The 26,803-nt window shown below is 37.7% G+C and overlaps 1 protein-coding gene across 1 annotated transcript in view; it reads right to left on the bottom strand.

The window, feature by feature from the left end:
• LOC136878881 (uncharacterized) overlaps positions 1-26,803 on the bottom strand; it is a 309,809-nt gene that overhangs the window by 222,437 nt on the left and 60,569 nt on the right. The gene's annotated exons all lie outside the window — the stretch shown is intronic.

Genomic DNA, 26,803 nt, shown 5'->3' with positions numbered 1-26,803 from the left:
AAAAACTGAAGATGTTACAGACATGAAAATTGAAATTTGGAATCTCCTTTGAAAATAAAGAAACACATATTTTGGGGTTTTGGGATAATCCGAAGAATACGGGGTGAACAGGAGTGAAAAACAGGATCAATCATTTAGGTAGAAACCCTAGAAAGGGAGGCAATCCACCAAGAGATAGTAAAAGAAGAAATAGACAAAATTTCGTAATTCGGTTATTGGTTATTGTTAGGAAGTTTTGGTTGATATGGTAAATGTGGTTTATATTAAATATTCAAATGAAAGATAAAATGAGGAATGAATAGACAGTAAAATATAATTCTCATAAGTTTTCTCCACCCACATGATATGATATATATATATATATATATATATATATATATATATGGTAAGACTATATCTGCAAATTATCTCAGATGCGTAGCATATTACAGATTTGAAAACTGGTACTTGGAATTTCCTGTAAAAATAAAGAAATATAAATATTTTTTTTTTAGAAAATCCAATTAAGGGAACTGAAAAAGGGGGAGAAATTTTAAAATTAGCGTATCTACAGTAAAATGTTAAAAGTCCACCTTTTCAATACCATGAATGTTTATTGATGTCAATATATATCGCATAACGTCTAGAGAAGGTTGGTACTCGTTTCGACGCTCTATGCGCGTCATTATCAGCCAACAAATCAATTGAGCAAAATGCAACTTATCGAATAGCAATATATAACACATGATAGCACCTCCAAGACAAATGTTAAACTATGACTAGTTGAAATATAAACTGAATTGAAATAATTGAAATATAATCGAAAATTGTTTCATCCATTTCAATCAATACTTTAATCCTAAATTCAACTTAAATTAAATCTCTGACAAGCCTAATATCCTTTTCGATTTCTTAATTAACTTGTTTAAAAATATCAGATTTCCAAACACTAGCGCTATCTTTCAAGCCATGTGCAATCCACATCCCCGTCACTTACCCCCACTACCTCATCCCTCTGCCCCACCATAGCCCTACTCATAAGCTTTAGCTCCTCTTTCCCCCCCTTCCCTTCCCCTCACTCTCCCTTCTCTTCCGCTACTCGGCCTCCATTATTGCTCTCTTCATTAGCCCAGCTCCTCTCCTTTCAACATCTATGCCATCACGCTACTCAAGGTGAGTTCGCCTCCTTTCCCTTATATTTCTTTTGGCTATGTACATTTATATCACGCCTAATTTGGCTTTCAATCTTTTTGTCAGGTCTCCACGTTTCCATACTGAAATGGGAATCGTGACGTTAATTCAAATTATGATCTTCACAAGACCACATTGTTGGCTTCAAAACCACCTGAATTAAGCCTGTTAATTACCACAATTTAAGAGAACAAGATTATTCTTCCCACTGATAACATATGAGGCCTTATGATTTATGCACTTCAAGCTGGACTATTCTCTTGTTTATCAAGACTCAACAACTGGGATACCTTCTCAAAAAGGTTATGTTTTACAGTCAGACACACATCATTTCAACTGGTTATAATCTAACAGTGACTTTATACGTGCTGTCATATGTTTTAGATGGTTATACACACCATACCCTCATCATTTTAATGTTATATTTAAAATTTGCCTTAGTTGGTGCATTTAAATCTTGTATATAGATACGCCTTATGTTCTACAAACCTCAAGCTGGACTACTTTCTCGTGTATCATACCCTAACTATTGTTACCTTTCCTGTTTTGATTTCGTTGTTTTAACTTTTGACAATTTAGCTTTCGACATTAATCCTTGTATTTGCTGTCATGTGTTTTATATTTCAACTCGTCATAGTTTAACATTTGTCTTGAAGGTGCTATCATGTGTTATATATTGCTTTTCGATAAATTGCATTTAGCTCAATTGATTTGTTGGCTGATGACGACGCGCAATGAGCGTCGAAACTAGTACCAACCTTCTCTAGACGTTATGTGATATATATTCACATCAATAAACATTCATGGTATTGAAAAGGTGGACCTTTAACATTTTACTGTAATCCCAGTTCAATACGGGACAAAATGAAGTTTCTAACTTTCAATGTATCTACAGTATCTCGCAGAAACTTAACATGTTGCACACGTGAACATTGGTATTTGGAATCTCCTTTAAAAATAACAAAACATGCATTCTTTTGTTTTGGGGAAAATTCTTAACGGCGGGGGGGAGGTGAAAGAATTGAAATATTAGTTGAATTATTTGTATGAGAATATATATATACACCAAAAAAATATAAAGATGTTACAAAAGTGAAAACTGGTATTTGGAACCTCCTTTAAAAATAAAGAAACACGCATTTGGTGGGCGAATCAACTTGGTGGGGGGGATGAAAACGGAGATGAATTCCTTTTACGAAGATACATGTATCTCAAAAACTGAAGATGTTACAGTCGTGATAATTCGTATTTGGAAGCTCTTTTAAGAAACGGATACTGTTTGTTTTTAGAAAACTTCACTTGAATGGGTAGTTTGAAAGGAAGTAAAAAAAAAAAAAATTGATTTTTTTTTTTCCTGAAGAAACTTGTATCTCAAAACTGAAGGTTACAGACGTGGAAACTGGTATTTGGAATCTCCTTTAAAAATAAAGGAATACGTATTTTTTGTTTTCGGAAATCCAGCTAAAGGGGGGAGGGAAATTGAAAAATTAGTTGAATTATTTGTATGAGGATACTATTATCTCAAAAATGGATTTTGCAGACATGAAAATCGGTATTTGGAATCTGCTTTAAAATTAAGGAAACACGTATTCTCAGAAAATCCAATGAAGAGTGGCGGGGGGTTGAAAGATTTAAAAAATGAATTGAATTAATTGTATGAGGATACTTACATCTAATAAAATCTAAAGATGTTACAGTCGTGAAAATTGGTATTCGGATCTCCTTTAAAAACAAAGGAGAAGGTTTTTGGGAGAAATCATCTTGGGGGCGGGGGTGAAAAGGAGTTGAATTCCTTTTATGAGGACACATATCTCAAAAACTGAAGATGTTAGAGTCGTGATAATTGGTATTTAGAAGATCCTTTATTATTAAATAAACAAGTATTTTTTAATGGGAGATTCACTAAGAGGGGAGGGGGGGGGAGGAAGTGAAAAAATGAATTATTTTTATGGGGATACTTATATCTCAGAACTGAAGGTAACAGACGTGAACATTGGTATTTGGAATCTCCTTTAAGCATAAGGAAACATGCCTTCTTTTTTTTTTTTTGGGGGGGGGGAGGAATCAACTTAACGCCGGTGGGGTGAAAAAGCAGTTAAGACCAATTGATTTTACTGTTCATAATGATGTACTTATTCTGATCATAAACTGATCATTTTTAATCTTTCCGGGGGTTCGTTTTCAAGAACTATATTTTCCTTTGGAGAACATACACTTAAGAAAATGGAAATTGCAACACCATGAAGGCATTGGTCGTTTGTGTTGATTTTCAAGATATGGAACGATGCCATGTAGATATGTAGACGAACAAAGTTTCAGACCCATTGGATTGTTACTACAGGTCTCCCCATGTGATTGGTCGTGGAAGAATCAACTCCAGTATACGGACTCTGGTGTACCGTAGTTGACTTGCAGTCTGTGCAGTGAAGTGTTCCCCGTCAAACATGCCTCGACGACAGAGAAGAGCATGCTATCAACAACTGTCACCATTGGAGAGGGCTCGGATAATTGGGCTGTGTGAGGCTGGATTATCGCTAAGGACTGTCGCTATACGTGTTGGCCGACAGGCATCTACGGTACAACGTGTATGGCAGCAGTAGTCAAATGAAGGTACCCACACTCGTAGAACTGGCACAGGCCCAGCGCGGCGGACAACTGTGAGAGAGGATCGCCGCATCATTCGGATGGCCCAGATGGAACCCCATGCAACAGCAGCGCAAATTTGAGCAGCTGTGGCACACCACGTTACACAACAAACAGTTGGTAATCGCCAGCGTGCAGCTGGCTTACGAGCCCGTGTCCCTGCAGAAGGTGTTCCATTGACCCCACAACAGCGACGTGTAAGGCTGGCCTGGTGTCGAGAAAGATCGACGTGGGTATTGGCTTTAATGTGAAATCTCAATTAGTGCTTGTTGAGGGCACTATGACTGCTCGACAGTACGTTGATACGGTACTCAATCCAGCGGTTGTCCCTATGATGGCGAACATTGCTAATGGGATGTTTCAGCAGGACAATGCCCGGGTTCACACTGCACGCATCTCCAGAGAAGCTCTCCACATCACAACCTTAGAATGGCCCGCCAGATCCCCGGACCTCAGTCCTATTGAGCATGTGTGGGACATGATGGGTCGGCAACTGGCCAACCATCCTCAGCCACCCACAACTCTGGAACAACTGACCCGTGCAGTGCAGCAAGCATGGGCCACAATTCCTCAGGAAGTGATCCAGGGCCTTATTGACTCCATGCCTCGACGAATTGATCAATGTATTGCAGCTCGTGGTGGGCACATCCTGTATTTATTGAAAAGTAATGCTGTGACATGAAATATTCGATAAAATGAAAGAAAAAAACATTTTCTCACTTTTAACGGAAAAGTACTATGGTTACAATCTATTATCTTCATTTCCATTGATTGGTACTACAATATAGGGAAAATTGAGAAGTCTCCACCTTATCAATACATTAATTTATTTACTCTAAAGTGGTAAAATCATTCAATACCGGTTTCGATCCCTATGGGATCATCCTCAGTTGACACACGATTAAATACTTATAAAAACATCACATGTAAAAGATTGCATCTGGTAAGACTAGTTCAATTAAATTAAATATAAAAATTGTTAGGTTGTTAGTGAGAAAGTATTTGTATGTGTGTGGCACGTGACCACACTATGTCTAAGCTAATATACATTGTAGAGATCTTACATTTGTTCTCAATCAGTGTTTAGGATGTTACATTCAGTATAGTTGTTTCATATTGATTAAAACATTAAAAATTGCTTATAAAAGAATGTGTCTATCTTTGGTTTGAATAGCACTAATTGGTTTGAGTCTTAACGTTACATGACACCTATATTACAGAACATAGAATAATTTTTTTTTTTGTACACACTATTAATTGTGAGTCTATTATGAAGTCCTAAAATATTTTATTGTTTGAGGTATCTCACTTCATTGTATCTGTTTTTGTAAAGTATCAGTAGGGTTGTTTACACTTTTTTGATGTTTGTGGTATTTCACTTTTATATAATAAGTCCAATTGGAAACAAACATGAAAAAGCTTGTTAAAATGATACCTTTTTGACTAGAGACACTTATTATATGGTACCTTATGTGTCCATTTTTGTGCGTTAGGTTTACATTTGTTGACACCAGTACTGTAAAATTACTATTATCTATGATATATGTATAAAATATGATCTGACATGACAGGCTGTTAAAAGTATATAAAATGTTGATCTAATGGGATGGGACCAAATTCTTATTGGTATTGTTGTATTTTACCACTTGCGCTTGTAAAGTACATGATATATAATGTTGAGGTTAGAGCTTATGTTGTTTTTCATTCGTTGCAATTTATAAATGCTACTCGTAATAGAGTTGTCTTGATTGTAGACAGAAGCTGCGTATGTTGCTACTGGGTTAAATGGTGACAGTTATAAATTTGATTTCCATTTGAATGCCATGCAACTAGATGGAGATTAGAGTTGCTCTTTGTTGTGATGATAGCGTGGAGGCTTCTATATATTGTAGGATGTATGTATCTGAAAGCAGAAATAATATGTGTAAGAGATAGTGTATTGTGAAGATGCAAAAAGTGAGTTGTGTGTTGTATTACTTACGTTAAATGTTGACGCCGTTTGCTCTGCGTGCCTGCCTGTCGAGATCTGTTGCGTGTTATCCTAGGACTGTAGTTCGCAGCGGCGGAGGGGAGGTCGAGAGGGATGGGTGGAGCGCTTGTAAGGGGAGCGGGGTTGGAGGAGGGGAGATCTTTGAGCGGTTCATTCGTATGTGTATGTTGTTGTTTGTTGATTCTTTTTAAGTAATAATTTGTTAGGAGGGGAATAACTGTGCCAAAAAGAATATTGTTTTTATCTGTGTTTTCGTTTAAATTGAAATTTGGGTTTACGTATTTATCTAGGTTTATGTAGAATTCTTCTAATATACTGAGCAAGGGGCTCTTGGGATTGGTATTGAGAATTTGCATGTCATTATTTATATTTGTAAATTTATGTTTTTGATCGTTGATATGCTGTCCCATAGCTGAAAAGTGTCTGTGCTTAACTGCATTTATGTGTTCATTGTATTGTATTGAAAAATTTCTTCCGGTAAGCCCTATGTAGCTGGCTCTGCAGTCATTACATTTCAGGCGGTAAACACCTGAGTGGTTGTATTTATTGATATTATTAACTGTTTTGGAATTGTCTAGTATGTTATTATTGCTACGTGTAGTTTTGTAGGCTATTTTTAGGCCTTGTTTTAAAAAAATGTTAGTTATGGTGTGTACATGGTTGTTGTTGTTGTTGTTGTTGTAGGTAAATAATACAAAGTCTGTTTTATCTTTTGCGGTTCTAGTTAACTTGGTTTTTGATTGTTTTTTTATTTTATTAATAATTTGGTTTATCATTTCTCTTTTATATCCATTCTGTTTGGCTATTTCATGAATTAGGTTCAATTCTTTAAGTCTTTTTTAGTGAGTGGAATATTGTATGCTCTGTATATCATGCTGTAGTATGCGGCTTTCTTGTGGCTGTATGGGTGGGTAGAATCTATTTTTATTGTATTGGATGTATGGGTAGGTTTCCTGTATATGTTGTATGTTAAATGGTTGTTGTGTCTAGTTATGGATATATCTAAGTAGTTTATGGTGTTACTGTTTTCAGTTTCCATAGTGAATTTTATGTGATGGTCTATTTTATTTAGTTCTAGGATTTTGTTTTTGTTAGTATGCCTGTTGTCTATTATAGTAAATACATCGTCGACAAATCTACACCAAAAGGGAATGTTTTCTATTTTCTGAATTTCTTTATGTTCTAGGTAGTCTATGTATATTTCAGCCAGTATGCCTGATATTGGTGATCCCATGGGTAATCCTTGTTGGTGGTATATAGTATCGTGAAATTTAAAATAGTTATTGTTGGTGGCAAAGTGTAATAATCTTATGAATTCATCTATTTCTAACTTGCTTAGTTTACTATGATTTTTGAGATTGAATTCAATGATTGTTATGGTTTTTTGTGTAGGTATATTGGGATACATGTTTGTTATGTCATATGTTGCTAGTTTGTGGTAGTGTTCTATTTTTATATTCTTGGTGATGTTGCAAAATTCTATTGAGTTTTTTTATGGTTTTCTTTGCTTGGAAAGCATAATGTTTTTTAAGAAATTTTTGGATGAATTGTGATAATTTATAAGTAGGGCTTGGTTTGTAGTTTATTAATGGTCTCATAGGAATATAATCTTTGTGGGTTTTTGGGTATGCTTTGGCTGTAGGTAATCCTGGGTTCATTGTGATCAATTTTGTAGTTTCTTGTTCATTTAAAAGGAAGTGAGTGTTTTTTAGTAGAGTTTTTAAGTTCTTTTGAATACTATTAGTGGGGTCTTTGGTCTTGATTTGGAAGGTTTCATCTTGGAAACAATTTTTTGTTTTTGTTATATATTCATCTTTATCCATTATGACTGTTGTGTTTCCCTTGTCTGCTTTAGTTATTAGTAAATTGTTTTGTTAGATTTTGTTTTTGAGTTCTTTAATTTGTATGTGGTTGATGGTATCTTGTTTGTTGGTCTTTTGATTGATTCTGTTAAAGTATTGTGGTAAAGTTTTTTTGATTTCATATCTGATTTCATTTTGTTGTTCTTGAGGTATTTTGTTTATGGCAATTTCGGTTTCAGTGATGATAGTAGTGATGTTTTCAAATACTGAGTCATTTTTCCAATTGTGTTTGGATCCCTTGCTCAGTATAGTACATTCTACTTCGTCAAATACTGTATTAGTTAGGTTTTTTACTGGTGGGTGAAATATATGTTGATTGTTCTCAGTGGGTATAGTCAAATGCTGTCTATTGTGTGAGGAATTGCGTGTATGCTGATCTTGTGATTGTTTTAATGCTTTAAATTTTTTATCTAAAGTGTTTTGCTTTTGTATGGCATGTTTGCTATTTTTTCATTGGTTATTTGTTGGAAATTGTTCCAATATGTGTGTGGTAAGTCGCGTGAAGCTTTCAAGTGTGTTTCATACATTTGTATGTTGAGGTGTTGTTTTTTCTTGTGCATGAATTTGATCTCTTCTTTGAGCAATATACGATTTGTCTCTTTTTGGATATTTCGGGTTTGTCTAGTCAAAAAGGTATCATTTTAACAAGCTTTTTCATGTTTGTTTCCAATTGGACTTATTATATAAAAGTGAAATACCACAAACATCAAAAAAGTGTAAACAACCCTACTGATACTTTACAAAAACAGATACAATGAAGTGAAATAACTCAAACAATAAAATATTTTAGGACTTCATAATAGACTCACAATTAAGTGTGTGTACACAAAAAAAAAAAAATAATAATAAATTATTCTATGTTCTGTAATATAGGTGTCGTGTAACATTAAGGCTCAAACCAATTAGTGCTATTCAAACCAAAGATAGACACATTCTTTTATAACCAATTTTTAATGTTTTAATCAATATGAAACAACTATACTGAATGTAACATCCTAAACACTGATTGAGAACAAATGTAAGATCTCTACAATGTATATTAGCTTAGACATAGTGTGCTCACGTGCCACACACATACAAATACTTTCTCACTAACAACCTAACAATTTTTATATTTAATTTAATTGAACTAGTCTTACCAGATGCAATCTTTTACATGTGATGTTTTTATAAGTATTTAATCGCGTGTCAACTGAGGATGATCCCATAGGGATCGAAACCGGTATTGAATGATTTTACCACTTTAGAGTAAATAAATTAATGTATTGATAAGGTGGAGACTTCTCAATTTTCCCTATATTGAAGTACTACGGTGTCGATCTAACAGTTGAAAGTTCCCAAGCTAGAACGACCAGGCCGCACACAGCCGTGAACACTCCTGTGTCATTATTCCGTGCACAGCGCTCATTCCAATCAATGCCTTAGAGTAGGGATCGAAAAGCTGGAATACTATGATGATCCAGTGTGTTACGTACCGGCAGTATCAGAAAATTTATGAACCAGAGGAATAGCATGCTAAAGAAGAGAGAGATCTAACTCCACAGCTATTTCCTGCCAATATTCAGGCAGGCTGTTATACTAGGTACGCAGCAGTAATCCCATCTGCCTGAGAGAAATGGCAGCAGAATACACAAAGCGCATCACAACAAACAACAATAATTTTATGACCTTTCTATATTGCATGCCTTCACATTTAGTTTTGTTCCGACTCTGTGATATTGGAGCATCTAATGTAAAGTGAGTCCTTTCTTTCATGACTCCCTCTTGTGTTATTATTTAAACGATCGTTCCTTCATGACTTTTTCCTCATTCTTACAATCATCTTCACAATTTAATCACCATCACCACCAATATTGTTATAGTCAGTACGGTCAAACTGAATAAGATATAAATAACCAGACATTGATCTCTATAACTTGTTATGTAGTACTTTTCGATATGACCAAAAAGATAGGTAATTAAAAATTAAATTTCTGGCACCTTCCCCTAAACTGCCATTTCAAACAGGGTGAATAAAATTATTTATAGTGTAGACTGTAGTTCCCTACTCCCGAACTTCACATACCAATTTTCATCACCCATTTTCTCGTACTTTGGCGCTGATATGGACTTAGCAAAAAAAATTGAAATTCATGAATATCTCTGTGATCATAGCCGGTAGGGTAAAAATGCATAAGACATAAATGATTGGAAATTTAATAACTTTAATTATGTAGTACACTGACTGACAGAGCAAATGCAACACCAAGAAGGAGTGGTTCGAAAGGGATGAAAGTTGGGGAAAAAACAGAGACGGCACGGACGAATAATTGATGTTTATTTCAAACCAATATGCAGGTTACACAATGCGCACGGCATCGACTCAGTAGGATGTAGGACCACCGCGAGCGGCGATGCACGCAGAAACACGTCGAGGTATGGAGTCAATAAGAGTGCGGATGGTGTCCTGAGGGATGGTTCTCCATTCTCTGTCAACCATTTGCCACAGTTGGTCGTCCATACGAGGCTGGGGCAGAGTTTGCAAACGGCGTCCAATGAGATCCCACACGTGTTCGATTGGTGAGAGATCCGGAGAGTACGCTGGCCACGGAAGCATCTGTACACCTCGTAGAGCCTGTTGGGAGATGCGAGCAGTGTGTGGGCAGGCATTATCCTGCTGAAACAGAGCATTGGGCAGCCCCTGAAAGTACGGGAGTGCCACCGGCCGCAGCACATGCTGCACGTAGCGGTGGGCATTTAACGTGCCTTGAATACGCACTAGAGGTGACGTGGAATCATACGCAATAGCGCCCCAAACCATGATGCCGCTTTGTCTAGCGGTAGGGCGCTCCACAGTTACTGCCGGATTTGACCTTTCTCCACGCCGACGCCACACTCGTCTGCGGTGACTATCACTGACAGAACAGAAGCATGACTCATTGGAGAACACGACGTTCTGCCATTCCCTCATCCAAGTCGCTCTAACCCGGCACCATGCCAGGCGTGCACGTCTATGCTGTGGAGTCAATGGTAGTCTTCTGAGCGGACGCCACGCCGGGAGTGCAGGCCTCCTTCAACCAATCGACGGGAAATTGTTCTGGTCGATATTGGAACAGCCAGGGTGTCTTGCACATGCTAAAGAATGGCAGTTGACGTGGCGTGCGGGGCTGCCACCGCTTGGCGGCGGATGCGCCGATCCTCGCGTGCTGACGTCACTCGGGCTGCGCCTGGACCCCTCGCACGTGCCACATGTCCCTGCGCCAACCATCTTCGCCACAGGCGCTGCACCGTGGACACATCCCTATGGGTATCGGCTGCGATTTGACGAAGCGACCAACCTGCCCTTCTCAGCCCGATCACCATACCCCTCGTAAAGTCATCTGTCTGCTGGAAATGCCTCCGTTGACGGCGGCCTGGCATTCTTAGCTATACACGTGTCCTGTGGCACACGACAACACGTTCTACAATGACTGTTGGCTGAGAAATCACGGTACGAAGTGGGCCATTCGCCAACGCCGTGTCCCATTTATCGTTCGCTACGTGCGCAGCACAGCGGCGCATTTCACATCATGAGCATACCTCAGTGACGTCAGTCTACCCTGCAATTGGCATAAAGTTCTGACCACTCCTTCTTGGTGTTGCATTTGCTCTGTCAGTCAGTGTATTTATCGATAGGGTCAATAATAACATAAATATTAAAGAATTAGAATTTAGGCCTTCCCCTAAACTACCATTTCACTCAACGTGAATACAATTATTTATGGCCTAGATTGTAGCAACTTATTCCCCGTTATATACTGATTTTCATTAAATTCTCTTCAGCTGTTTTCTCGTGATGGGTGGACAGACAGACAGACAGACAGACAGACAGACAGACAGACAGACAGACAGACAGAAATTACGAAAAATTAAAACATGCATTTATCCTTAATACTGTGGTCACGATCGGTACAGAAATATCATTCTTTTTCAATTCTGAGAAATGTGCAGACACTTATTTTATTTATATTGAGATAAATTAACATTAGTCAGAATTGTCTCCAAATTACTCCTAAAATCTCTAGAAAAGTCACTACTCGTTATCATTGAAATTCTGTCACTAAATTACTAAGAAAGAATCCATATCTAGCGACTAGTCTCTAGAATCACCTAGACTGATGTGAAAGGACACGTACATAGCATGCGAGAACGAGAGATTGACAATCGATATACGTGTCGCAATATACAGGTTTCAATAATCATCGCACATTTGCGCACATTTCTCGCATTAATAAACATCGATATTTCATTTGAAAGTGTCCAATGAGCGAAGGACTTCTGCCCACTGGCGTAAAAAAACTGAAATGGCGAGATTTGAAAACAAATGTTTGAAGTTCGCCAAAAAATAAGCTAAAATTGGGAGAAATGACGTGCTGTATGCTCTCTGTAGTTCTGGAACAGCGGTGGCAGTTGTCTGAGACAACAGTTGGATCATTCATGATTAATCTACGGTAGTTCCGTGTAGCAACTAATTGGTCTTGGATGGCCGTAACAAATCCTTCTGTTTCGGGGAAAAGACCAGAGTAGGTCAGCCAAGCGTGCAACGCAGGTTTGTCGATATGATGCTGATCCAGTTCGTGGGGGTATTTCCCGTTAAATGTTTTTGCTTCCACGTGGCCATATTCATCTCCTTTGTAGGTGGGGTAGAAACAGGCATTTCCGGCGACGACAGATTGAGAAGCGTATAGCTTATATATCAACTCTGCAAACAGCTTGATGAAGACACGATGTATCAGCTCCCGAGTGGAAATATTCTATTATTATTATTATTATTATTATTATTATACAATTATATAATAATGTTATTGGCTTTATGTCCCACTAACTACTTTTACGGTTTTAGAGATGCCAAGGCGCAAGAATTTAGTCTTGCAGGAGCTCTTTCACAACCAGTAAATCTACCAACATGAGGCTGACGTATTTGAACACCTTCAAATTCCGGACTGATCCAGGGTCGAATCTGCCAAGTTGGGATCAGATGGCCAGCACCTCAACTGCCTGAGTCACTCAGTCTGGTGGGGGCATAATTAATTTTGAATATTATATCTTTACACTTCCCTAGTACTTCTTTATTCCTGACAAGTTTTCTTACAGTCTGATAGCAATGCATTGCCTTTTGCACCCTCTTGCTAATTTCCATGTCTAGCCTTGTATTCTGCATTAATTCACTCCGTAGGTATTTAAATCTGTCCACAATGTCAAGGCTTTAACATGAACTATCACAATGCCTCTTCCTTGTCTTTCTCCTCTAGACTTCACCACGGTCTTTCTTTTCCCTGCATCGATTTTCATACCATACTTTTCAATTTTCTCGTTCGTGTATCAAGTTGTTGTTGTACTTTTTGCTGTGCATTCCCCAGAGTGCAATATTGTCTGCAAATAGTATGTTCATCTACATGTTTCCATATGCATCTTTCGTCTCCATTACAATTTTGTTCATAACCATTAAAAACAAAAGAGGTGACAGCACACTCCCATCTTAGTCCTGTTTCATTTCTGAATCATTCCGTCTTTCCAACCGGAGTGTGTACATTGCTGACACAGGTGTACATTGCTTGCACTATTTCTACAGTTTGTGTACCCAGTCTCATTTGCACATGGTTTCCCTAAACCTTTTCCCTTGGAACACTATCATATGCATTTGTTCGATCTATGAATGTCATGACCAGATTCTTTCCATATTTGCAATTCCTTTCTATTAATTGCATCATGCTTAAGATTGGGTCTGCTTTAGATATTCCACTTCTAAATCCATACTGTTCCTCTTGCAACTCTCCTCCTACTTTCCTTCTCATTCTTGTATCTAATATCCTTTCCAGTCCATTTTTTTGTTTTAGTTCTTTTTTTTACAAGTTGTTTTATGTCGCACCGACACAGATAGATCTTATGGGAACAATGGGACAGGAAAGATCTAGGAGTGGGAAGGAAGCAGCCATGGCCTTAATTAAGATACAGCCCCAGCATTTGCCTGGTGTGAAAATAGGAAACCACGGAAAACCACATTCAGGGTTGCCGACAGTGGGGTTCAAACCCGCTATCTCCCGAATACTGGATACTGGCCGCACTTAAGCGATTGCAACTATTGAGCTCGGTCCAGTACTTTTACCACCAGTGATAAGAGTGTGATTCCTCTATAATAATCACACATTTCCTGTCCCCATTCGTAAAGACTGGTATTATTATTCTCTTCCCTAGTCTTCCGGCATATGTTTCCGTTTCCATGTGTACTTGACAATCTGTACACCAACTGTAGTCCAACAGGTCCAGCAGCTTTTATTATTTCCACACTTACTTCATCCATCCCTGGTATCTTCGATTTCATTTTACGGACTGCAAATTCCACCTCTAACATTGTTATATCATCTACTGCTGGGTCATCACACTGTATTGCTACCATCTCCTCTGCACAGTTTCTCACATTTAGCAGCTACTCCTTCCCTCTTCTCTTCATTTCTTCTGGATGTGTTATGATCTCTATACCTTTCTCTTTCATCAACTTTGTATAAACTCTTTCTTTCCAATTACTTAGTATAATTCCATACAGCATTATTTTACTTCCAGCTTTATCCATTTCCATCTAATTTTTCCTTCTTTTCTTCTCTTAGCAATTTCTTATATTTCCTTTTAGTATCAAAATACTTCCTTTTGTTTTCTTCTCTTTCATCTATATTCCATGCGTGTCATATTTTTCTTCTTCTCACTGATTCTCCCACCTTCAAATTCCACTAGTGTGTCTCCTTTTCTTTCAATCTCATCACTGTTCTACCACAGGCACTGTTTTTGCCCCACTTACAAATGCTCTTTTAAAGTTGGACCATTCAGCTTCCACATTTCCTACTTCAGTAACTGGAATTTGTTGTTTCAGTCTCTCCAGAAATTCTTCCTGTGCATTCGTATCTTAAATTCCACTTTTTTTTTTTTTACTATCTTATCTCCTTTAATTTTTCCATTTTCTCCACTCTCATTCTTGCTATCCCAACACTATGATCTCCATCGAATGCTTCTCCAGGTAAAGTTGTTATATCCATGAACTGTCTGCGATTTGCCCTTTCTACCAGAAAGTAATCGATTACTGATTTTATTTTTCTATCACCCCAATCATACCTTGTCATTTTCCTGCTGTTTACCTTCGAAAACCATGTGTTGCCCACAATAATTCCATTCTTCTCACAAAATTAAACTAGTTTCTCTCCTTCATATCTTTTCCCCATTAATATGATCGGATTATTTGTTCCTTTCCCGTCTTTCAGTTCGCAACTGTGCATTTAAGTCTCCCATTATAATCACTCTCACATCAGTGATCTCCTTTCCTAGTTTCTCCAGGAATTCTTTGATATCCTCCTGTTTGATCGCTGTCTGTGAGGAATACACTTGAATGAAGTCCTTCACTTCGTTCCTCATTCCCCGTCTAATTTTCATTATCCTGTTACTGATTTACTCTGCAATATCCACATACTCCTCCAGCTGTTTTCAAATTATCAGTTCTACTCCATTTTTCGCCTCTCAGCCATGACTCCAGTATAGTGTATATCCTTTCTCATTCTCTTCTATCCTTTCCCCCTTCCATTTAACTTTTCTCAATCCCAGTGTTCTCTATAGGACCTTTTTACTGGGCACAACACCGTGCCGTTTTTAGAGGCCGCACGGTTAACATAACCTAGATATGTCCCAGTTACATAATATTACAGCAGAGAGCAGAACCTCGATAATTCGAAATCTGTTAATTCAAAATCCCACCTAATTCGAAGAAACTCTTGTTCCCAGAAACATAAGGTACAGTTTAGCATGTTATTTCAATTGCTTAATTCAAAATACATAATTCGGAATTCGAAGAACAATGTCGGCCCCATTACCGAAATTCAGACTTCTAATTCAAAACTGCCTTTACATTTAAAAAGTAGTAGTATTTTACAGAGTCACTTAAATTCAAAATTTATCCCCATCATGAGAGAACGCGTCTTCCGGAATGAGCAGGGTAGCTTTTTGCACTTTCACTCACCTCCGAGTGCCTACAGTGTGCTTCATATTTGCTAGGTTCGAGTGAAATCGTAATTCTTTTGTATTCAATGTTTTAAAGAACGCCACAATATCATGTAACAGGCAGTGTGCGGAGAAGCAGAATCCATCAACAAAGGCGATGCCGACAGTTGGCGAAAAAGCGTGGCTCATATAATCAATTCGTAAGCACCGAACAATATCGTCAATGCCGTTGAAACTGCATTGTTTCTTTTAATGCCAAGACCAAATGGAGTTATGGCTTTAAGGAGAGAAGTGCCAGCCAGGAAATTGTACAAGGGTTGTGGTCATTGTACTGTGTTGCAATGCACACAGAAGCAAAAGACTTTTCCACTCATCATAGGAAAGTTCAATAAGCCACGATGTTTTAAAGACATCGGGCAATTTCCATGCAAAGTACAAGGCAACTACATTTTTTTCCATTTTTTTACGTCACACTGACATAGATAGGTTTTATGGCGACAACGAGACTGGAAGGGCCTAGGAATAGGAAGGAAGCGGCCATGGCCTTAATTAAGGTACAGCCCCAGCATTTGCCTGGTGTGAAAATGGGAAACCACGGACAACCATCTTCAGGGCTGCCGACAGTGGGGTTCGAACCCACTATCTCCCAGACGCAAGCTCACAGCTACGTTCCCCTAACCGCACGGCCAACTCGCCCGGTCATCTAAAAAAATGCAGACAGTACAGTAATCCACAAAATAAAGCATTTGCACAGGGGAGCCAGCATAATGTATCCTCGTCTTTGAATCATGTTTTTTTCTTTCGTTGTTTGAGGTTGTGTTTGCCGGTGATTTATCCAAGTCCATTATTTGATTAACCCTTTCCCATGAACTATCTTTGACTCACTGTCTGGCAAAACCTAGAGTAATAATTTGCTTGTCAGGTACAGTTGTGGAGTGCCTTCCCTAAATAATTTATTCTGCAAAAACCACTTAATTCGAAGAAGCTCTTGTTCCCAGAAACAAAAGGTACAGTTTAGCATGTTATTTCAATTGCTTAATTTGATTGCTTTCAAATTTTGTAACAATGGAAAATACTCTATAGTTATTCTAGAATGATACAATGAGATCACGCAATTACACGCAAGACCCCCCCCCCCAGTGGGTTAAACTGATTCATCAAGAAGCATCCAATATGGTGCATAATGTTAAATTGCTTGTTCTTCGAGTCAATCTGAATTGCTGGACCTGATGGAGCTCTTATTTTCTTGGTAATGCAGAGAATGCAGGAATTCACCCTGAATCTCCCAATTTATTTCATTTTCGGGGTCCGTCGGATCAAGATATTTAGATAGCAAATCATACTTCCTCTCAGACATACAATTATAAACAATTTTTCACTGAATGGGATTCAAAGATAAATTGACATTACTGTAATTGGAATATTATGTAACTAAGTAAAGGCTCATAGAATTAACTGGAGAATTAAAACTGATAATTACGTTTTCTACAAGTAGGCCTAATATTTTAAAAGAAGACGGTACCTGAATGAACACTTCCTGTCCAATGCCGTATTTTGATTTTCATCAGATTCATATCATTTAAAGTTAAAAATTTCATGTTTGTTCCATATTGAATAGAGAAATATACAACATTAAATAGAAGGAAGGATCCATCTTTCAATACTCCGTTGTTAAGTTGAACAAAATAGAGGTTACAACTTGTTCATTTAGGACCGGTTTCAACACATTTGAAGTGTCATCATCAGCCAATTAGCAAAGCAGTGCAAAAATTAAGTCAAAGGTCTAAAAACAACTAACACAGTGATCACAGGCAAAAAATTAACACTATTTCGTGCCGAAGCAATTCCATTTGATGTTCATAACATAATGATCACAGTCAAAAGAGTAAAAAGAACACCACTATTTCCTGCCGAAACAAATGCAGTTGAAGTTCATAAGCAGGTCTAGTACAATCCTGTTATGCCGCATTCACATTTGAAGACATAAGAAGATGATGTATTTGAGATCGATAACGAGTTAAAGGACTTGTTCTAATATGCAAACTTGAAGGATAACCCGTTATGAAATTGAACTTGTGATATGCAGTTATGTATAGTTGTTGCTAGGCAGGTCTTGTAGGCATTTGTTTCTCTGGCCGAAGAGTAAAAGGTGACGTAATTGAAGTCTTAGGAAAACAGTGTAGGACTAAATTTCGACAATTCAAAGCGGAAATATAAATTTTAAAAATAATTTAAAATCGTTAAAAAGAATAAAACCAAATAAAAATATATAAAAATTTGGAAGAAATTTTAAAAGAAACTACAATGTGAGGCTCAACTCCAAACAGCTTGCCGTGGTGATTGATAACTGAATGGGAGATGATAAATAGAGAAAAGGATGGGGAATAATGGCACTTATTAGAGGGTGGGAGGGAAAGGAAAAAAAATGGGCGGGGGGGTGTATCTAAGGAGGATCATGGGGGTGTTGCAGAAGGGGGAAGTGGCATGAGAGGGTATTGTGTAAATTGTGAAAGATTGAACGCATGCTTGTTGACTTCAGGTGATTTAAAATGGAGATAAGAAAATCAAAAAGGGCATTGGGCTTCTCAGAAATATCATTCAGGTTAAGATTTGGATTGAAAAACTGGTTGAGGTGTATAAAACAGTTTTCAATTATGTCAAGGAGAGGGGCCTTCATTTACAGTGCTGAGAATTTCAATATTCTGGTCTATTGTAGTGAAAATATGTATTGTGTCATGTATATGTTGCCCCACTGCCGAAAATCTGTTGTATTTTATTGCATTAACATGTTCAAAGTACCTAATTTTGAAGTTACGACCAGTTTGATCTATGTAAGAAGAGTTACAGTTGTTGCATTTAAAACGGTATACGCCTGATTTAAAAAAGACACTTGTTTTATTTAAGAATCTAATAAGTGCTCATTATTCCCCATCCTTTTCTCTATTTATCATCTCCCATTCACTTATCAATCACCATGGCAAGCTGTTTCGAGTTGAGCCTCACATTGCAATTTCTTTTAACATTTCTTCCTATTTTTATTTGGTTTTATTCTTTTTAACGATTTAAATTATTTTTAAAATTTATATATCCACTTTGAATTGTCGAAATTTAGTCCTACACTGTTTTCCTAAGACTTCAATTACGTCACCTTTTACTCTTCGGCCGGAGAAACAAATGCCTACAAGACCTGCCTAGCAACAACTATACATAACTGCTTATCACAAGTTCAATTTCATAACGAGTTATCCTTCAAGTTTGCATATTAGAACAAGTCCTTTAACTTGTTATCGATCTCAAATACATCATCTTCTTACGTCTTCAAATGTGAATGCGGCATAACAGGATTGTACTAGACCTGCTTATGAACTTCAACTGCATTTGTTTCGGCACGAAATAGTGGTGTTCTTTTTACTCTTTTGACTGTGATCATTATGTTATGAACATCAACTGGAATTGCTTCGGCACGAAAAGTGTTAATTTTTTGCCTGTGATCACTGTGTTAGTTGTTTCTAGACCTTTGTGACTTAATTTTTGCACTGCTTTGCTAATTGGCTGATGATGACACTTCAAATTTGTTGAAACCGGTCCTAAATGAACAGGTTGTAACCTCTATTTTGTTCAACTTAACAACGGAGTATTGAAAAGTGGATCCTTCCTCCTATTTAATATTGTATAGATTCATATCATGCCCCAACTGCTTGCCATACCATTTTTATTATCATACCTACAACTTCAAAATCACTACAATTGTATTTGTCAACATATTGATCTAATTTGTAACAAATATCCTCCGCACTCAACTGGTTATGAGCAGCCATGTTGCTGCAATGTGTTTACATTCAGTCAGCTGCCTGTTCTATCTAAGAAAACATATAAAAGAACACATTATTTTAGGATTCCATGCATGCCAGTTGTATCTAGGAAGCGTAGGGAATTCACTGTTTCCACTGTTTAGGATTCCATGCATGCCAGTTGTATCTAGGAAGCGTAGGGAATTCACTGTTTCCAGAAAGTCATACGTTTAGCAGAGATGGCAGAGGAAGTCGGTTTGAAAGTCGAGTACACTTTACTACGCAACCCGCGGGAGAATATGTGAGACTCCAGTATGCTTTACTATGCAACCCACGAGAAAGAGTTAATGGAAATGCACCTTGTTGGAAACATTTCGAAAATACGATTTTCCATGGCGTTTGAAAGGTTTAAAATGTGAATCAAGCTGATTGCATCCATTAATGGATCTAAGAATACTTCAAGATGCAGCAAGGGTTGGCATTTCTGAATTACAAGAGAACTGCCATGGCAGGAAACCTTACTGTACTGTGTTGTAATGCACACGGAAGCGAGAGACTTTCTCCCCTCATCATCGGAAAGTTTGAAAATCCACGATATTTTAAGGGCAACGGGTACTTTCTGTGCAAGAACAGGGCATATAAAATGCATACAGTACAGTAATCCAATGAATAAAGAACTTGCACACGAGAGCCAGCATAGATTTCTCCTCGTCTTTGCATTATGATTTCATTTTCCTTCATTGCGTGAGGTTATGTTTGTCAGAGAGTTGTCCAAGTGCATTATTTGAATACTGTAAGGGCACCTTGTCGGATACGTTTTGGAAATAGTTTTTCCATGACATCTGAAAGGTTTAAACTGCGAATGAAGGTTAATTGCATGCACTAACAGGTCTAAAAATATTTTTTTGTGACACGGCAAGGGTTGGTATTTTTGAATTACGAGTTGATGGTTAATTTAAAATCATGTAATTCGAAGTCAAAATTTTGTGTCCCAATGACTTTAAATTAACGAGGTTTTACTGTAATACATATGGGTCATTGGGTGCTCCAAAGTAACATTCAAATATTGTAAAACTGTTCATTTAAATGAAAAATCTTCATTATTGTCAGCATACTGTCAGTATAGAAAGTGCAAGGTAGCTAAGGAAGACTGGCTGAAGGAGAAGTGCAAGGATGTTGAAGATTGTATGGTCCTAGGAGAGAGAGATGTTGCATACAGAAAAATCAAGGAAACCTTTGGAGAAAGGAAATATAGCTGTGTGAATATTAAGAGCTCAGATGGAAAGCTACTTTTAGGGAAAGGAGGCAAAGCAGAAAGATGGCAGGAACATATCCAACAGTTGTATCAAGGTGAAGATGTAGACAATTTGGTTCTGGAACAAGAAGAGGCTGTTGATGCTGATGAAATGGGAGACCCAATTTTGAGATCAGAGTTTGACAGAGCTGTGAGCGACCTAAATAGGAACAAGGCACCTGGAATTGATGACATTCCCTCTGAATTACTGAGTGCCTTAGGAGAAACAGCATGGCAAGGTTATTCCATTTAGTGTGTAAGATGTATGATAACACGTATTATTTACAAAAGAATGGAAAAACAAGTTGAAGCTGAGTTGGGAGAAGATCAATTTGGCTTCAGAAGAAATGTAGGAACGCGTGAAGCACTCCTGACTTTACGTCTGAACATAGAGGATCGAATCAAGAAGGACAAGCCCACGTACATGGCATTCGTAGATCTAGAAAAGGCATTCGATAATGTTGATTGGACCAAGCTATTGAAGATTCTGAAGGTAACTGGGATCAGATACCGAAAACGAAGAATTATCTACAATCTGTATAAAAATCAGTCTGCAGTGATAAGAATCGAGGGCTTTGAAAAAGAAGCAGCAATCCAGAAAGGAGTGAGGCAAGCATGCACTTTGTTCCCCCTCCTTTGCAATGTTCACATAGAACAGGCAGTAAAGGAAATCAAAGAGGAATTTGGAAAGGGAATCACAATCCAAGGAGAGGAAATCAAAACCTTGAGATTTGCCGATGATATTGTTATTTTATCTGAGACTGCAGAAGATCTTGAGAAGCTACTGAATGGTATGGACGAAGTCTTGGGTAAGGAGTACAAGATGAAAATAAAATAAGTCCAAAACAAAAGTAATGGGGTGCAGTCGAACGAAGGCAGGTGACGCAGGAAATATTAAATTAGGAAATGAAGTCTTAAAGGAAGTACATGAATATTGGTACTTGGGTAGTAAAATAACTAACGATGGCTGAAGTAAGGAGGGCATAAAATGCAGATTAGCACAAACAAGGAAGAGCTTTCTAAAGAAGAGAAATTTGCTCACTTCAAACACTGACATAGGAATTAGATGTTTTTGAAGACTTTCGTGTGGAGCGTGGCATTGTATGGAAGTGAAACATGGACGATAACTAGCTCAGAAAGAAAAAGAATAGAAGCTTTTGAAATGTGGTGTTACAGAAGAATGCTGAGGTGAGATGGATAGATCGAATCACAAAAGAAGAGATATTGAACGGAATTGGCGAGAGGAGATTGATTTGGCTAAATTTGATGAGAAGAAGAGATAGAATGATAGGACACATCTTAAGATACCCAGGAATTGTTCAGTTGGTTTTTGAAGGAAGTGTAGGCGGTAGAATTGTTCAGTTGGTTTTTGAAGGAAGTGTAGGTGGTAAGAACGGTAGGGGTAGACCAAGGTATGAATATGACAAGCAGATTAGAGCAGATGTAAGATGCAGTAGTTACGTAGAAATGAAAAGGTTAGCACAGGATAGGGTGGCATGGAGGGCTGCATCAAACCAGTCTATGGACTGATGACTCAAACAACAACAACAACAACAACAACAACATTGTCAGTAACATCAGAATTTAGCTTGACTGTCACGTAATGTCGTGTGCGAGCGGTGTCTGGATTAGCGTGTAATCGCATGCGAGCACACTATTCCGCATGACGTCACAAACTCATGTGGCACGTGGTAAGCCCCAGTGTTTCATGATTATGAAGGAGCATTAGAAAACCAGAAGTTCATATTTACCTCTCTGATATTACTGATAATGCCCTGAGGAGAATAAATTGAAATTTCTTCATAATCATTTTTACGCGATATTCCCCACCCGGCTACTCATTTCTGCCACCCAGCTGACGAAAATTTCTGGGGAGAACACTGATCCCGTCATTTCTATACCACCACCACCACCACCACCACCACCACCATTTTCCAGCTCCAGTTTCCAAGCGCTCACCACTTCTTCCCGTAAAAGTATATTTTCTGTTGCTGTATGTCCTCCCACTTGGCATTCCTCTTGCTGACCTCCGATCTCACTGTGTCTATGTCTATCCATCGATTCCTTGGCCTCCCAACTGGCCTCTTTCCTTTCACTTCCCTGTCAAAGCAATTCTTGCTGTTCTTGTTCTGCCCATCCTCATAACATGTCCAAACCATTGTAGCCTGAGTCTTCCTAAAAGGTTGGTAACTGGTATTTTGATGTTAGCCTCCTTTCTGTTTGCTTCATTTCTAATCTTGTCCTTCCTGGTCTTTTGGTTCATTGTTCTGATGAATTTATTTCTTTTGACTGGATTTTACTATTTGCCTTGTTATGCAGGGTACATGTTTTGAATTCATTTGTGAGAACTGGAACAATGTAGGTATAAAACATGCATCAATTTCGCTTTATGTGGTGCTTTGTCATCCCAGAGTAATTTCTCACTTGAGAATAAGTTTTTCCATAAAATCCACCACTTCTGCCTTTCATGGCAGGATCTTACGGCTGATTATGCCCACCTGAATGGTGTTAGGTACTGGTCGCCCATTTTCCATAGTTCCACAGCGCCCAAGAAACTGCGCATCGGTTCCGGGGTACATCCTAACATTTTCCAAGGCTTGTTTTGAAGTATAATACTCGTATTAAGGCTATTATTATTACGGTGGGGTCGCCACTCCCAGACGCACTTTCTACATACAGCCAGATGTAACTTTAGGCCGCCACTCCTTAGGAGTACAGACTCCTTTTTCAGCCGCTTCACTGAAGTACAGGCGTTTCTGACAGGAGAAAGTTATTCCGTTTTATCTGCCGTTGTGAATGTGGTCCTCTTCTGCCATGTAAACCACTGACCATGTTCTCCTTTCTGGTAAATTAATGTGACTGGCCTACAAAAGGAGGATTCCTTTATGCGTAGTCATTGGTCCCCCTTTCAAGTGTCATGTCTGGTAACGGCCCCTTGACCCTCGGCGAGACAGTCGCAGGTAGTACCATCTACTGTCACATATGGTAGCAGGATGATCCTGACATGACAGACAAAGAAGAAAGAAAAACCTACTATACAAATCAAATATAAAGAGCTCATAAACATACAAAAATATGCAATGTGAGAAATTACAAAATGAAGTTATTCATAAAAGAAAGTTCTATATTAAGAAAATAATGCTGCACATTCTACCTTGACAATGTAACCATTCCAATTGGAACTGTAATACTAATCCTATCACCTGCTTTGTATATAGAATTTTAGAATGGTCAAGTTGAATTATATTTCAATACAATAACTCTAGCCTATTGGTAGAGGGCAAGTGAGGGTAAGAAACTCTGCCTTCTCTTTCTTGTGTTCACAATAAAATTCTTAGAAAATAGATGCTTTTCTGAAATATTCAAGATTACAATATCATTAGTTACAATGAAAGTATGTAGAGAATTTTGCCACCTAGATGATACTACTACTACTTCTCTTTCTTTTCCCGTTTCCTGTCATCTGGGTAGGGATGTGAATCAAGGACCTCCGCAGTTTTCTCTCTCCACCACTCCCTTCCTTCCTTCCTCCAATATTTTTCTACTTTTACTCCTCTCTTCTCTATACTCTCCTACACCATATCCATCCTTGTCTTTCTTCTATTATTTTCTCCATAAGTACTTGCTTTGGAACTCTATCCTCTTCCAATCTCAATTTGTCCATACCATGTCAACTTAATAGTCTATCTTGTCTTGCAGTTTAGGGAATTCAATTACTTTCTGACTTATACTTCTGACCTGCCTATCGTCTTATCAATGCATCCCATACCACTTGCTGTGGTACACTATCGTATGCCTTCCCATTATACAGGGTTATTCACGTAAGATGTTACATGGAAATAACGTCTAAGCCATTAAAGATATTGGTACAGTAGAAGTCTGTTATAACTAGAATTCATAACAGCACATAATTTACTCGCTAGAACGGATTGTCGTTACATCCAATTTTCTGTAAAAGTTGGGGAAAATCCCATACACATTAAAATTAGTATGAAACGGCAATCAGTTTGTTCAAAACTTGCGTTTTCGCGGATGATATCCACGCTACGGCTTACTTGTTTGTTGTTTTTCGAAATCGGATACCATGCAAATGTGTGTTTAATTTCATTCTGAAAAAATTATAGTACCACTCCAGAGGCCTCTGTGGAAAATTCCACCTAACCGTACATGTATCATGAAAAGATATTTTAAGCGCAGATAGAGAAATGATAACCTCCTCGTTACAAGTTTACATGGGAACAGCCTTTCCAAAATTTAACTGGACGTGAGAAAATATAAACTATCCTCTGAAATCAGTGATGTATTCTGCATATCTTGAGGAGTATCACATTCTTACTTAATTTCAGTATAAAACATTAAAATCAAGCGATCGTTTACTTCAGCTTATATTTCTAACGACTTAGTAACTGCTAACGGCAGTAACGTATCTACAAAGATGCGCGCGAAATGCTGTCAGTTGGTACAGTTACTTATTCACATCTATTTATAAATTAACACACACATAACCTTAATCACAGTAACACAAACAAAACACTTCGCTTGGAGAACATCAACAAAGCCACCATTTTAAAAACTGCTGATGACCAACATGGAGACTGCAACCACTGCATGTCAATATGAGGTCAAAGTATATTCTTGCTACACCATAACTCTACGAAACAATAACTCGCCATTAACATCAAGACCATCTCCTCATATACATGCCTGGCCAGGCTTCTAGAAAGCTACATTACAAAAAAATACCTTCTCGAAAATTCTAGAGTGCCTAATACAGAGATAATAATGTACAGAATATTCTACCATCATTTAGTGCCTTTCTGGAAGATACAGTGTGTTTCAAAATATCATAGTGGATTACAAATTATATAAATTATATAGTATTAATTTACAGGTATTTACATTAACTGAACTCATAAATATTTACGTACAGCACAAGTTTCACGACATAACCTCACACACAATACGACCCTTCGACTATGTAAATAATAATAATAATAATAATAATAATAATAATAATAATAATAATAATAATAATAATAATAATAATTTGAGCTCAATACTTGTATTATTTACCCGTGGGTGAGAGAATATTGTTTTCAAATTATCTCTGTTTATCACACTTGCGTCAAAATGTGTTATCCTCTTTCATTTTGAATTCTCTTTTAGAGAACAGCAGTCGACGGGTATTACTAATTGACTCCGACATGAAGTGGACAGCTTGCAGTCCAACATTGCCTTCGAATGACGATGAGAGCGCTCGCAAGTGTACATAGCGATTTCAGTTTTCTTATTCAAACAGCATCACCTAACCTAACTTAACCATACCAGATGTATAGTGAAAACAAATTCCAAGCGCCAGTAGAGAAATGATAGAGTGGGGGCCTTTCCTATAGTTTCCATTACCATTCTATGGCTCAAACATTACGCGTTATTAACCAAACTTCTTATTTAGGGTGTCTTTATTTGTCAGTGTCCTTGCTTGTTACATGTGGCCCTTGATGACCTGGCGATATATGCTGCAAAGGCAAAAATGAAACACCAACCTATTGCTGAGCAACTTGATAGCATCAGTATGACAGGTGAATGGCAGAGGACATGGCACAACTAAGTGAAAGCATAGTTAAATTTATCTTAAGCCCTAAGGTCATTACACTTCTCATCACATAACTGCCCTTTTTTTAATTTTTTAATGGAAGATATTTAAATATAACAGTACTGGTGCACTGCAATAATCACTATATATTAACTATTTAATTATAATACCCATCTCCCATAGTCTCGGAAACACAGATCCGGAAGAGGATATTGTTTATTGTAATCTTAACTTTGATACATGGAGTTAACAAAACTGAATATTCTATAGCATAATTGAAAAACATGCAGTAAAAAAGATCAAGAATAAGTTGTCTGAAAAATATCTTGAACCAAGATTTAAAATTTGTGATTTATAAATTCAACAGAGAATCACTATATATAAATCCCTAAGGAAATGGACCAGTCTTATCAAGGATGGTTGTTTTAAATCTAAGAATGAAATTATTTAAATTTATTACAA

The sequence above is a fragment of the Anabrus simplex genome, chromosome 8 (assembly GCF_040414725.1).
Source record: "Anabrus simplex isolate iqAnaSimp1 chromosome 8, ASM4041472v1, whole genome shotgun sequence".
NCBI classification, from domain to species: Eukaryota; Metazoa; Arthropoda; class Insecta; order Orthoptera; family Tettigoniidae; genus Anabrus; species Anabrus simplex.
Note: the sequence above shows the minus strand (reverse complement) of the source record. Positions and strands in the feature narration are given on the sequence as shown.